Consider the following 13,122-nt stretch of genomic DNA (forward strand, 5'->3'; position numbering starts at 1 on the left):
CCATGTCCAGTGCTACATATATTCTCAATTAACATTGTCCACAAAAATGTTGGGCTATTTGTATTGGCAACGCCTCAGAGTGATAAAAGTAGACTTTTGTATTTTCTGAATTTAGGTTAAAGAAGGATATTACCAGGCCTAGTGGACAAAGAAAGGAATTGAGAGTCAACTGATCTGGATTCTCGTTCCAGCTCTGCCACTTGTCTGCTGTGTGACCTTGGATAAGTCACTTAACTTTTCTCTGTGCCTCAGTTTCTTCATCAGTGAAACGGGGATAAAACACCTGTCTTCCCTCTTAGACCATGAGACTCACATGGGCAGGGATTGTGCCCCACCTGATAATCTTGTAGCGGGTCTACCAGACTCAGGGCAGAAAAAGACTGAAAGTAGAGCTGAGATCTTGGCTTCTCATTCATTCAGTCATTTTTATTGAGCGCTTACTGTATGCACAATATTCTACTAAGCACTTGGGAAAGTACAGTATAACAATAAGCAAACACATTCCCTGACCACCTAGATGATGAGCCCCCTTGCTCCCTGCCAGCAAGACATCAGGATGACTCCATCTAGAGTCACTGCTGATGCTATTTAAGCCCCCACATGCAGAGCTGTCTCCAAAACCCTTCCCAACCTGGAGCCACCATCACCTACCCAGCTTGGGCCAACCCTGGACCCATGTGGGTCTCTGCCACATGGCTGATGATAGTGATGCCAAGCCAGGAAGGGGACCTTTCTGGCCTGCAGGACTTAAATAGCCTCCAGGGTGACTCTGGCTGGCTTTGGGGCTGAGGGTGAGAGGAATCACTGGCCCAACCCCACAGCCCCAGGAAGACAAAATCAATCAATCAATCAATCGTATTTATTGAGCACTTACTATGTGCAGAGCACTGTACTAAGCGCTTGGGAAGTACAAATTGGCAACACATAGAGACAGTCCCTACCCAACAGTGGGCTCACAGTCTAAAAGGGGGAGACAGGGAACAGAACCAAACATACCAACAAAATAAAATAAATAGGATAGAAATGTACAAGTAAAATAAATAAATAAATAAATAAATAAATAGAGTAATAAATATGTACAACCATATATACAGGTGCTGTGGGGAAGGGAAGGAGGTAAGATGGGGGGATAGAGAGGGGGACGAGGGGGAGAGGAGGGAAGGGGCTCAGTCTGGGAAGGCCTCCTGGAGGAGGTGAGCTCTCAGCAGGGCCTTGAAGGGAGGAAGAGAGCTAGCTTGGTGGAGGGGCAGAGGGAGGGCGGAGGGGCAGAGGGAGGGAAAACAACCACGTCAACAGAAATGGAGGAGAAAAAAGGGCAGCAGAGGATAAGTTCATTCATTCAATGAACACTTGCTGTTGGTCCAGGGGAACTATTCCATATTCCACCCCAAATTTGCTTCCACTCATGCTCAAGAAGAAAAGTTGGCACCTCTGGCCTGGATTCTTAATAATAATAATAATAATGGTATTTGTTAATTGCTTACTATTTGTCAAGCACTGTTCTAAGTGTTGGGGTAGATACAAGGTAATCAGGTTATCCCATGTGGGGCTCACAGTTTTAATCCCCTTTTTACAGATGAGGTAACTGAGGCACAAAGAATAATAATAATAATAATGATGGTATTTGTTAAGCGCTTACTATGTGCAAAGCACTCTTCTAAGCGCTGGGGAGGTTACAAGGTGATCAGGTTATCCCACAGCGGGCTCACAGTCTTAATCAGAGAAGCAGAATGGCCCAGTGGAAAGAACATGGGCTTGGGAGTCAGAGGTCTTGGGTTCTAATCCTGCTCCCCCACATGTCAGCTATGTGATCTTGGGCAAGTCACTTAACTTCTCTGAGCCTGAGTTACCTCATCTGTAAAATGGGGATTAAGACTGTGAGCCCTACGTGGGGCAACATGATCATCTTGTATCCTCCCCAGTGATTAGAACAGTGCTTCGTACATAGTAAGTGCTTAACAAATGCCGACATTATTATTATTATTATTATTAATCCCCATTTTACAGATGAACTGAGGCACAGAGGAATGACGTGACTTGCCCAAGGTGACACAGCAGACAAGTGGCGGAATCAGGATTAGAACCCACGATCTCTGACTCCCAAGCCCGGGCTCTTTCCACTAAACCATGCTGCTTCTCTAAGAGAGTAGGAAGGATAGATTTGGTGGATATGAGGTAGGAAGCAGTTCCTTGCATGGGGAAAAGCATGAGGAAAGTGGTAGGAAAGGTAGCCCGGAGCTTGGTAGGGCTGAAAGGTTTCCTTAGGAGGAGTGACGTATGAGCTGTAGCAGAAGACAACAGGGGGTCAATAAATCAGAATCAACTGGAGGAGTCTCTTTATTAATCAATCATCCAGTTGTAAGTCAGCAGCACATTTCGAAATTAAAAAACAACCAAAAGTCTTTCCCCTTAGTCTCATTATAAACAGGAGGTGAGAAGGGAGAAGAGGAAACTGAATTGAATCTATTAAATCCAATAGAGCAGATCCCTCTCAGGGGTCTTAACTCTTCAGTTTTGTTTTGTTTTTTCAAGGTATCTGTTAAACTCTTATTATGTGTCAGGCACTGTTCCAAGCGTTGGAATAGATACAATCCAGATACAGGCCTGTCACTCATGGGGCTCACAGTCAAGTACCGGTACTGAATCCCTACTTTGCAGTTGAGGAAACTGAGGCACAAAGAAGTTAAGAGACTTGCACAAGGGGGAGAAGCAGGCAAGTGGGGGAGCTGGAATTAGAACTCAGGGCCTCTGGTTCCCAGGCATGTGCTTTATCCACTAGGCCAGGCTGCTTCAGTAGCCCTATTCACTCTTGCGTGGACTCCTGATCTTGAATTTCTATTGAGCTACCATGGAACTTGGACTGATTCCAACATCTGGGATAATGGGCATGTTTTCCCAAACAAACATTTGAAAGAAAGTGTTCGGTCAGTAGCACAATATGCCGGGCTCAAAAACTACAGGGTTCTTTCTTTACATCTCACAAACCCTTTCCTGTTTTATCCTCTTCATTGCCACAAACTTATAACAAGGCCGAAAAGTAGTATTCTACTGTAATGTTTTCATTCACAGAAAACCTCATATCTGAATACTCTTATTTTCTGAAGAGTCTCCAACACTTGGGTTTTGTTTTTCAATTTAATCAGAAGCGTGCCCAGAAATAGCGCATAAACAAAAGAATGCAAGGGGTTAAATAAACATCACTTGCCATTATTCCTCAGATTGTTTCACCATCCTGGTGCTTTATTCTAGTGCACTTAAAACATGCGGCCTCTTAGGTCAGTTTCACTGTAGCCCAAGGATCCCACCCACTTAAAAATCTAAGATTAGAAAGGTAACTAGGGTTGTTTGGCTCATCTTAGAGACGAAGACACTGACCCGCAGTGGTTTGTCCAAGGTTACATAATCCATTAGTAATGGAGCACAGCCTGGATTCTGGCACTCCAGTCTTCAATCTGCTCCGATCATATCCCTCTCCTAAAAGGCGGATCGCTAAAAACAAACCCCCAGGCTGATTGCAGGTGGCTCTGGTTTTTAGGTATCTGGTATGGACCCCCATCCCCTGCTGTTGCAAACTTGAATGCCTTGTCCTTTCCGATGGAGGAGAAAGCAATCAAAACGGGGATGATACGTGCCCCACTTATGGTATGCTTCCAACATAGGTTCCTTTGCCTGCCCAAGTAGCTTATAAGCTTGCTCAAGGGCACGGACTGGGTATTTCCCCCCATTCTGAGTTCCCGAGGGCTTCAGATGGTGTTGTCTACACACTGTTTATGTTCAATACATTCTACTGTTGTTGCTGCAGCTGAATCATTTGTTACTGTATCAGTGCCACTCAGACGTGGGCAGCTCACCTCAACCCCAACTACTGAGTCTGAAAGCAAAGGTGGTAGCTGGGGAAGATGACGGGGCTGGGACATTACTATAGAGTAGGGGATCAAAATAGGGGAACCCCTGCTCTCTGACAGCCCCCCTAACCTGGACACAGGCTCCCAGTCTGCTCCAGTGGCCAGACAGACAGGAGTTGGCAATGCCACCCCAACCCCCTGCTCCCGGGGTTCCCCGATCAGTTCAGAATTTGGAATTTAGAAATGCCTTGAGGACATAATTTAGAACTTCTCCTTCTTCCTAGCCAGGATGAAAGATTCTTCACCAAGGGCTTGAATGAAAGAAAGGACAGCAGAGATACTTAGAAGATGACGTCAGAACTTCTCTTCTGGGCTAGTGTCCTGTACGTCTCCTTGAAACTAAAAACAGAGTCTAGAAGAATCTCTGTGTCATTGCACTTATTTAAGAACTAGCCTGTTCTGACCTGATCAATTAATATAGCTTAAGATGTGAAATTATTTAATTTACTAACAGAAAGAATCCTATTTCAACTCGTATCTTTCATCTTCCTCTCTAACAGAAAAAAAAACCAGCCAATTATCTATCACTGCCTTTTAAAGTGACTGTAAATCTTGTTTATTTTTTTTTCTGAATATTCACTGCGGTCTTTTTGTCCAATTCCAGATTCTATTCCTTTCAGCAATGGTAACTATTCTGAATATATTACTCACTTATTGTAAACAAATGCTTTCCAAGCCTAACAATAAGATACAAATTACCCACGGCTGACAGGACTGAAAACAGGAAGGGCAGTGAGAATTCGGTAATACATGCCCACTCCTCTTTCTCTGCCAAGTGTGTTAAATATAAATCTTGTCCATCATTTCCTGCTGCTAGTGTTCTGCAAGAAAGTTGATATGGTTCAGCATAGTGAAAACATGGCCTTAAAAGCCAGCCGGCTCTCATTCAATTATTCTGCTGGCTGTGTGTGCTTATTAAAAATGCATAAAGATCAGATAATTGCAGTGGGCACTATTAACCCAGCTTTACCTTTTTTATAAAAAGGTTCTACTTTTAAGCTGGAACCAAAAGCTGAGACATGCCCCAGATATAAATGAAATGTAAACACTGCACTTCAGAGGAGAAAACTTAACAGGAACTGCCTCGGCTATGTTTTTAAGAATTTGCTTTGTCGTTTCTGCTAATCAGAGTGGTATCAGTTCACTGTCAAGGTGCTTGATTTCTACTAAATAGGCCGCGGTGCTCTGGGTCGGACATGATCACGATGACTGTTTACAAGACAGGCTTTCCAATGAGAGGTAAGTCTTCAATAGTGTAGAGACGGGAAACCTTACTGGTTCTGCAGCAGCAACTATTCCTACACGAATCTCCTCTGAAACTATCACCTGTCAAGAACCCAAATCAGCTCAGAGGACTTCCTGAGAGGCCAACTGGCGGGTTTATTTGGGAAAAAAATTACAGCTCCAGAGGACCTCCAGGTTATCCATCATCAGACTCTGCCTAGTCTGCAGGATTACATGCAAGTTTCTGGGCCATTTTTCCCCTCTCCAAGCAAAAGGTTACATAAAACTCCAGATCCAACCTTTGCACCGGAGGCACCCCTGTTTCCTTGACTTCCAGAGGCAGCACACATGGTATGCAGCACACTGCAGCAAACTCTGAAACATTCAGGAAAACACAGAACCCCAGTGCTCCTACCTTGTCTAGCTCCGTCTGGTCTTCACATTCACACAAAGCTCAGGGATGTGGGCTAAGAAGGAGTGAGCAAGCCCTTCCCACCGCCTCATGCTGGAGGAATGGGCAATGTAAACAGTTACTGTTCCCTGTTTGTTGTCCTCGAAAAGCTCCTGCCTCTTCTGAGAATGCTTCCCCTTGGATGATGAAGCAGAGAAACGGTCTAAACTCTGTTGCTGTATGACTGCAGCCCTCCCTCCCAGCTGCTCCCACCCCGCAGACTCTAACCAATCGGAAGCCTGTTCGTCAGCAATCCCGGCCTGAAACTGCTTCTAATCAGCTGACTGACAGGCGGCAGGGCACTTGCAATGTGTAAAAAACAATGCGTCCATCCTAATGAAGAAGGAATTTCCCTCTCAGAAGACAGCAGTCATTCCAGAGAGAGAGAGAAAGTGGCACATAATTGAAAACACAGGAATCCAGGTAGCTTACAAAAATTCCTTTGCGAGGGACCCTGATGCTTTTTATGTGTGGGAAATACTTTTAAAGAAATGCAAACCCTTGCTAAATAGAAAGTATGCCTAATGGAAGTAAGTGCTTCACCTATTTTACAAAGGATTTGTTTTAAACTCCATGGTTCTGATCATTCATCTAACTCATTTTATAGATGTCAGAGCGATTGTTGAGCTGCATATTCAGAACTGAAGTGGTCTCCGCAATACATCCGTTTTTCTGTATAGCATCTGCTGCTGCCACAGCTAATTGCTGTAGACCGTATAGCTTTCATCTAAGTTTTCAGACCGGTAGCTACTGCAGAGGAGAACATTTAGCAATAAAAATGGTAACTACGCATCACCCTTTCATACTTTTAGGGTAGTTGGGCCATAACAACCTTTGGTAAAACTTGATGAATGCTCTCCATTGTCTCTGAGAGCCATTTAAAAATAATCAAAAGATGATTCTTACAGTGGAGATGTATTTCCACATCTTAAATACTCCCAAACAGGCATCGCACAGAGGGGTCAAAATAAATCCCAGGTGCCATCCCACCCATATCTCTAGAAAGGTGCCAGTATTCCTTGACTGGAGCAGACAAAAGAACAACAAGAAGATGAGCAAAGCTATATGTCAAACTAATCAAGGCATTTTCATGGCTCTGATACTTTGGAAAAGACATGGAGTCCGCCATTGTCTTTGCTATGCATATGAATTGGGGCAGAAAAAGTAAGAATGATGACGTGACTAGAACAAGACAGAAACAAAATGTCCATTCATCTGAATGGTCTAACCCAAAGCGCTATTGTTTAAAAGCAACTGGTCAGTGAATCAGAAATCAAGCAATTGTTTGTGAGGAAGCTCGTCTTATTTTTTGGATAGACAAAACATTGCCAGACAAGGTTTCTCAACCTAATAGCTATTTCACATAAAAAATATTTTCTCTCATAGCTCAAATAATCTATTTAATTGTATTATTTCTCTTAATGTGATTCTTTAAAAATGAATCAAATATAGATGAAGTAGGACAAAAGTTATAAGAAAGTCTACAGCCAAATTGCATTAATTAAGTGTCGGTCAATGGATGATTTTTCTGGAGGGCAGAAATGCAGTTATGGGGTTAGCCAACAACAGCACTAAAATTAAAAAATGGACTCTGAGACACATTGTTTCGGTTTTTTATGGTATTTGTTAACTACCCTGGGATAGGTACAAGTTAATTAGCTTAATCATAGTCCCTGTCCAGCACTGGGCTCAGTCTTAAGAAGGAGGGAAACCAGGTATTTAATCCCCACTTTACAGTTGAGGAAACTGAGGCACAAAGAAGTCAAGTGACTTGTCCAAGATCATACAGCAAGCAATTAGCAGAGGAATCGGCAGAGATGGGATTAGAACCCAGGTCCACTGATTCTCAGTCTGGTGTTGGGAGTCATGTAACATAACCTGTGGAACCCGTTAGAGTCCCCTTTTCCAGGTCTATTCTTCCTCTTTCTCCACCTCCTTCACCCCCTCCTCCTTCTCAGCAAAGATCACTGTGGTTACTGGGGGTTAAATGGCTGCTTCTGAGCTAATTCCCAGAGCTGTGTCAGGTATCTGTCTGGCCGGGCCATGGTACACTGGAAACCTCCAGATTTCACCCATGAAGGCCAAAGGCAACCCCACAGCCAAACTCCTGGAGTTATACCGGCTGCTGAGTTTGGGGCTGGTTCAGCATAAGCCAGGAATTAAGAACTTCACTGCAAGTCCCAGACATTGGAGTTCCTGCTCACCCATCCTGGTGTGGAACAGTGGCCTCTGCACCTGGGCCATGGTGGAACAGTTTTTCCCCAGCAGGGCCCGAGGCCAAGGGAGGGAATGGAGGATGCTGGAATTGTTAAGAGACTTCCCAGCAGCTTCTGCTCCTCCTCCCTCTCTCTTGTTTCCACTATACACCCTTCTTTTTCTACTCACTTCCTTTTCTCTTTATTCTTTTCCTTGCTTCTCCTTTTTGCCTCTCTGATTTTCCCCTTTTCGGCCCATGCCCAGAAAGGCATCCCATTACGCAGAAGGCCCTCTCCTGCCTGCTGCAGCTTAGTGGTGTGGGGAAGCAGGTCTGTGCCTGTAATTGCCTAGGGGACCTAGGATCAGGGTCACTCAGCAGGTTCCACTGCCAGACTCAGTTACAAAACTGGGACAGATTCAGCAGTCAAAGGTCCCCATTTCTTCCCAAGAAACCATGTTGAAGCCCAGACTAAGTTGATCAAATTTTCCTGTCTTTAGAGTGGAGTGGAGGCAGAATCTCTTGTGTGGGGATCTCAGAGGGAAGACATCTAAGTGAAGGGACTGGGAGATAGAGAATGACAGAGGACCAGAGAGGAAGACATTGGAAAGCTGAGAGAATCAGGAGGGCAAGAATAGGAAGAACAGGGGTGGCAGATATGCACAGAAACACACACACCCACAGACACAAATACAAACTTCACACATGACCAACTGCAGCTAAGTGGGTAAGCCCCTCTGACAGGGCACCGAAACACAGCTATGAGATCCCGCTGTGCCCTAGGAAGGCTGAGCTATTTTGGCACGTTTTCAGCACAGAAAGAGACGCCGCCAATTTGGGCCATATTGGAAACTTCCACTATGCAGCCCGGAAACGGTCTTTACTGACAATCTGCTAAGAGGTGCGAGACCTCCAATAAATATCCCATCTCTACTGTCTATGGGAATGTCAAGCTCGTATATGGAACAGTTCTCTCCTTACTCGTGAAACATGTAATCCCTGTAGGCGGTAACTATAGCGGGATGGAATAATGGAGGCTACTGCCTCGCCCACTCTACTATTCTGGTCTCTGATGTGTTCCAAGAGCATTTGAGAGAGTCCAGTCTTCGTGGTCCCTTCCCCCTTAGGTTCCTTTGACCTTTTTCTTAATTCCCTGCTGCTCTCTCAAGCTATGCGATTGTGCTTCCAAATCCAAGCCAGCACAGGGAGGATGGAGCAGAAGAAGAGTAATCTGAGAAGAGCCCATCTCTAGAACTGTGAGGTCAACTGCCGCCACTGGTGTCCACACCATCCAATTAACTCAGGTTCTTCCTCTCCATCTGCTGCCACCAGTGCTACTGCAATCAGCTGCTGAATCCTTTTGTTGGAAGATTTCTACACAGAGTAGTAGACCAAAGTAGGGTATTGGATTTTGAATGGTTTTGAAGAGATTGAGGAAAATAGGTTGAAGACCACAGAGTAAAGTTTTTGGTTGTTGTTTTTTTCTTGTCACACACTTACAAATAGCCACCATTTAATTGACAGGATATGTGTGTTGATTTACCCATAGCTTAAACTGCTGAGCGCCCTAAATAGAAGCGCAGCTAATCCTGGCCATCTATTAAAGTGTCAAATTCATACTCAACTTAAATAATAAATGTACTCAATATAATCAACCACCTAAACTTAGGTATGTATTTACATAATTTTGACTGTTTATCAGGAAGTACTTGGCTTATGTTTTGACTCTCATTCCTTCAAGAGTAGTGACTGCACTGAAGGTTTCATTTTCAAATGTTTTGGGGAAGAAACTTCCTCTAGCACCTTACGTATTTTTAAAAGAAGGTATTTTTAAATTTAACAAAAGAGCAAAACAAAACGTTTTGCCAAGTGGGAATCTTGTTTAGCAACGATTGACACATACAATACTCTGTTCAAAAAAGACAAATTTGTAAAAAAAAAATGCAAAAAGTTACAACCCCTTCCTATTCTCTCCTATACTGACCCACTCTTGATTTTTGCCCCCACCCCTGGATCCATGGAGGAGAGGCTACCAATGTTTGGGTCACTATTTGTCATGGATCCTGTGTTCGTGGTAATTGTCAAATTTGTTGAGGGCATTCAAACCTTGGATTAGCTGGATCACACCTGCTCAGGAAGTTTGCAGGGAGGTTCCCTCCAGTTCTAGGCTTGAAATGACAACCCATCCATTTCAGAAAAACTAAATTCCAGTGGACAATTCATAAATTCCAACCCTCCCTACTGCAAAGTTGTCTCCACTGTTATAATAATTGCGGTATTTGTGAACCGCTTACTATGCGACAAGCACTGTACTAACTACTGCAGTAGATATAAAATAATCAGGTCCCAGATGGGGCTCATAATTCTAAGTAGGAAGAAGAACAGATATTGAATCCCCATTTTGCTGGTGAGGGTGCAGAGAAGTTAAGTGACTTGGCCAAGGTCACACAGCAGACAAATGGCAGAGCTGGGATTAGAACCTGGAGTCCCCGACTCCCAGGCTTGTGGTCTTTCTACTAGGTCATGCTGCTTCCCTCATAGTGCAATTCCAATACTGAACCCACCTCTTGCTTACAACAGGGTTAACCCTGCAGTCTCCACCACCTGCCCTGCCCCCTGCACCGACTGAGTGCTATTTAAAGATCATATATTGGGTGTCTTCTCTGCCTCCTACAAAATATGGTAAATAAATGGTAAATAAAAAGCCAAGGAAAGAAAGAAGTTGCCCTAAAAGATTTACTATGACTCAAAAATGAAGTTCCACATAACCAGTCTAACAGAGCTGGGGTGATCTTACTCAAATTCATCAATTTCCTGTGGAATTAGTCCAGAGGCTAGGCTCTCTAAAACTAATGTTAATGTTTACAGATTAATTGAACTCTTAACAACTACAGACATTCTTTATAACAGCTCTGGCCACAGTCAGGAAAACAACTTTTTTTTTTCAGAAGAGCTGAAAGCTATTAATGATTTTGTAAACACAGTATTTTATCCAGTTCTACAAGAACGAATATGAGCCACCATTTCCAACTCAGCCAAAGCCGTGTTCTCAAAGTGTTCTGTTCTGTGTCTTTATGGACTTAATTCAATTGAGAATTACAATTAAGCAGCAGTGGATGCATATTATGCATCGATACATTTTTATGACACATTACTGAATCACAGAGCAGAATTATAAATTCTATTTAGGTCAGCTATGAAAATCAACAAAATTAATGAGCTTTATTATATCAGCTTAGTAAAAGCCACACTGACTTAACTATTTACTAAGTCCCAATCCCATCAGAAACAGATGTCACTTTATGACAGACGATATTCTGAGTGAGAGTTTCCCCTCGTATTGGGATTGATATTTAGATTGCTTACTATAAACTGTAGGACTCATTCTAGGGAGGTGGAATGAGAGTGAGGGCTGGAAATTCAAGCAATATCTCAAGAGTTTGAAAGAGAAGAGGGAAAGATTTAATTTCTTTATAAAGACTTCTTCAACATTTCTTGAAATAAAATTCAAAGGAGTCCACAGGACTCCTATTTACAATTCAAAAAATTTCACTTTCTTTTCAAATCTGCTTCTAAACCTCTCTCACCAACCATTCCTGTTCTGGCAAAGCAGCCTCTCCAGCCATGAGTACTTATGATATGCAGTGACTCATTTTTTCCGCACATTTTGAACACTATAGCTTAGTCCCCTTGTTTGCATCTGTACAATAAAAAAGGCATCCCAGGATGATGTTTCTTGTATCACTCCGAGAATTTGCTCAGAGTCAGATCCTCAAACTTCTTAGCCATAGGCCACTATAAAATATCAAGGTATCTCAAGAGACAGGGTTATTTTGCTAATTCTTAGAAATAGGAGACTGCATTTTAAAGGAGGTGTTGAAACATTAAATGAGATCCATTTTGCAAGTAAAGGATTTGTACAGAAATAAGCTTCTAAATGCTGAGTAGGAGCTGTAAAACTGGGAGCAGAAGCATAAATAAATATGTCTCTTGGCTCTCCCTAAAGTAGTAAACCAGATATCTGGATCCTAAAGAGTGTAGTCTAGTGGAAAGAGCACAACCCTAGAAATCGGAATCTCTGACAAATCACTTTACTTCTCTGGGCCCCAGTTTCTTCATCAGTAAAATAGGGTGCTAGCAGTACTTACTTCTCCATATCTCATAGGGATGTTGGGAGGAAAGAAATGAACTTAGTAACCTGGAATCTCTTTTGAAAAATAAGAGGACTCCACAGATTCAAAGTATTTTCAAGTGACTTGACCAAGGTCACACAGCAGCCAACTCGCAAAGTCAGGATTGGAATCCAGGTCCTCTGACTTCTAGGACCGTGCTTTCCCCACTAAGCCACATCTCTTCCTCCATTCTTGATTTGCAGGCTGCCAGTGGTTCCGGATTGTCTTAGCTCTGCTTGGATCATGTTCAGGTCTCATTTCAAATTCTGATTTCAGTTCTCTTAGGTGTATTGCTTTTCCTCCCCTACTCCAGCTGAAGCCATTTTCAGAGTTGACAAACATCCTCCTTATCATTTTAGGACTGACCACATTTGTTCTCCCCTGTAAGGCTGGGCCTCTAAGTTTTACCCACAGTAGTTGTACACCAGTCCAACAGTCATATGACCCACTGATGTTTTTCTAGAAGCTTTTACAGCATATATACCCTATATGTACATAAATGGTGTTATTCCATTTGACATAAAATGAAGGACAGTTGACAGGGCCATGCTTATGGAAGTTCAGGCCTAAAGCTCACCTGTCTTAAGGGGTCACATATCACCTGTGTCATATTAATTCATTCATTTAATCGTATTTATTGAGCGCTGTGTGCAGAGTACTGTACTAAGCGCTTGGGAAGTACAAGTCGGCAACATATATGACGCTTTACATATCATTATGAGGTGACAGCTCTCACAGAGTGGCTCATCATGCCATGACATACTTCTGCACTCAGGACCTAATGCCTTGTCCCTTCAATTTCTCCAGACCACAGCTCTCACAAGCTTCAGAACCCTCCTGAAAACACACACACACATGCATGCATACACACTTCCTCTATGGTTTCCCAATATGGTAGCAAGAGTGGAGCCAAGAGTAGCCTGGGCAGGGGAGGGAGGGGCACTCTGGTTTATAGCTGGAAGAAGTGGCACTCTTAAAGTCTCTGCTGCAGTGGGGAACTGAGAGATACGGGTGGCAGTGGTGCCACCATGGTGGGGGTGTAAGTCACCAGTGACAATAACAACCACAGGAAGGCAATACCAGGTCACGCTGGAGGTGTGGGAAATGAAGGTGGAAGTGTGGGAAATGAAGGTGAAGGTGAATCTTAAGTGGCCCTCTTCTGTTTAAATCCCACGA

At 43.4% G+C, this 13,122-nt stretch overlaps 1 protein-coding gene across 8 annotated transcripts in view; it reads right to left on the reverse strand.

Moving 5' to 3' along the window:
* MBNL2 (muscleblind like splicing regulator 2) overlaps positions 1-5,721 on the reverse strand; it is a 138,296-nt gene extending 132,575 nt beyond the window's left edge. For 7 of the 8 annotated variants that reach the window (XM_038758738.1, XM_038758736.1, XM_038758737.1 and 4 more), the window contains exon 1: positions 5,545-5,721. The gene's annotated coding sequence lies outside the window, so the exon portion shown is untranslated. The remainder of the gene's footprint in view (positions 1-5,544) is intronic. The other variant, XM_038758741.1, reaches the window with a different exon arrangement.
* Between the last annotated feature and the right edge of the window lie 7,401 nt (positions 5,722-13,122).

This window comes from Tachyglossus aculeatus, chromosome 17, assembly GCF_015852505.1.
Source record: "Tachyglossus aculeatus isolate mTacAcu1 chromosome 17, mTacAcu1.pri, whole genome shotgun sequence".
In the NCBI taxonomy this organism is placed as follows: Eukaryota; Metazoa; Chordata; class Mammalia; order Monotremata; family Tachyglossidae; genus Tachyglossus; species Tachyglossus aculeatus.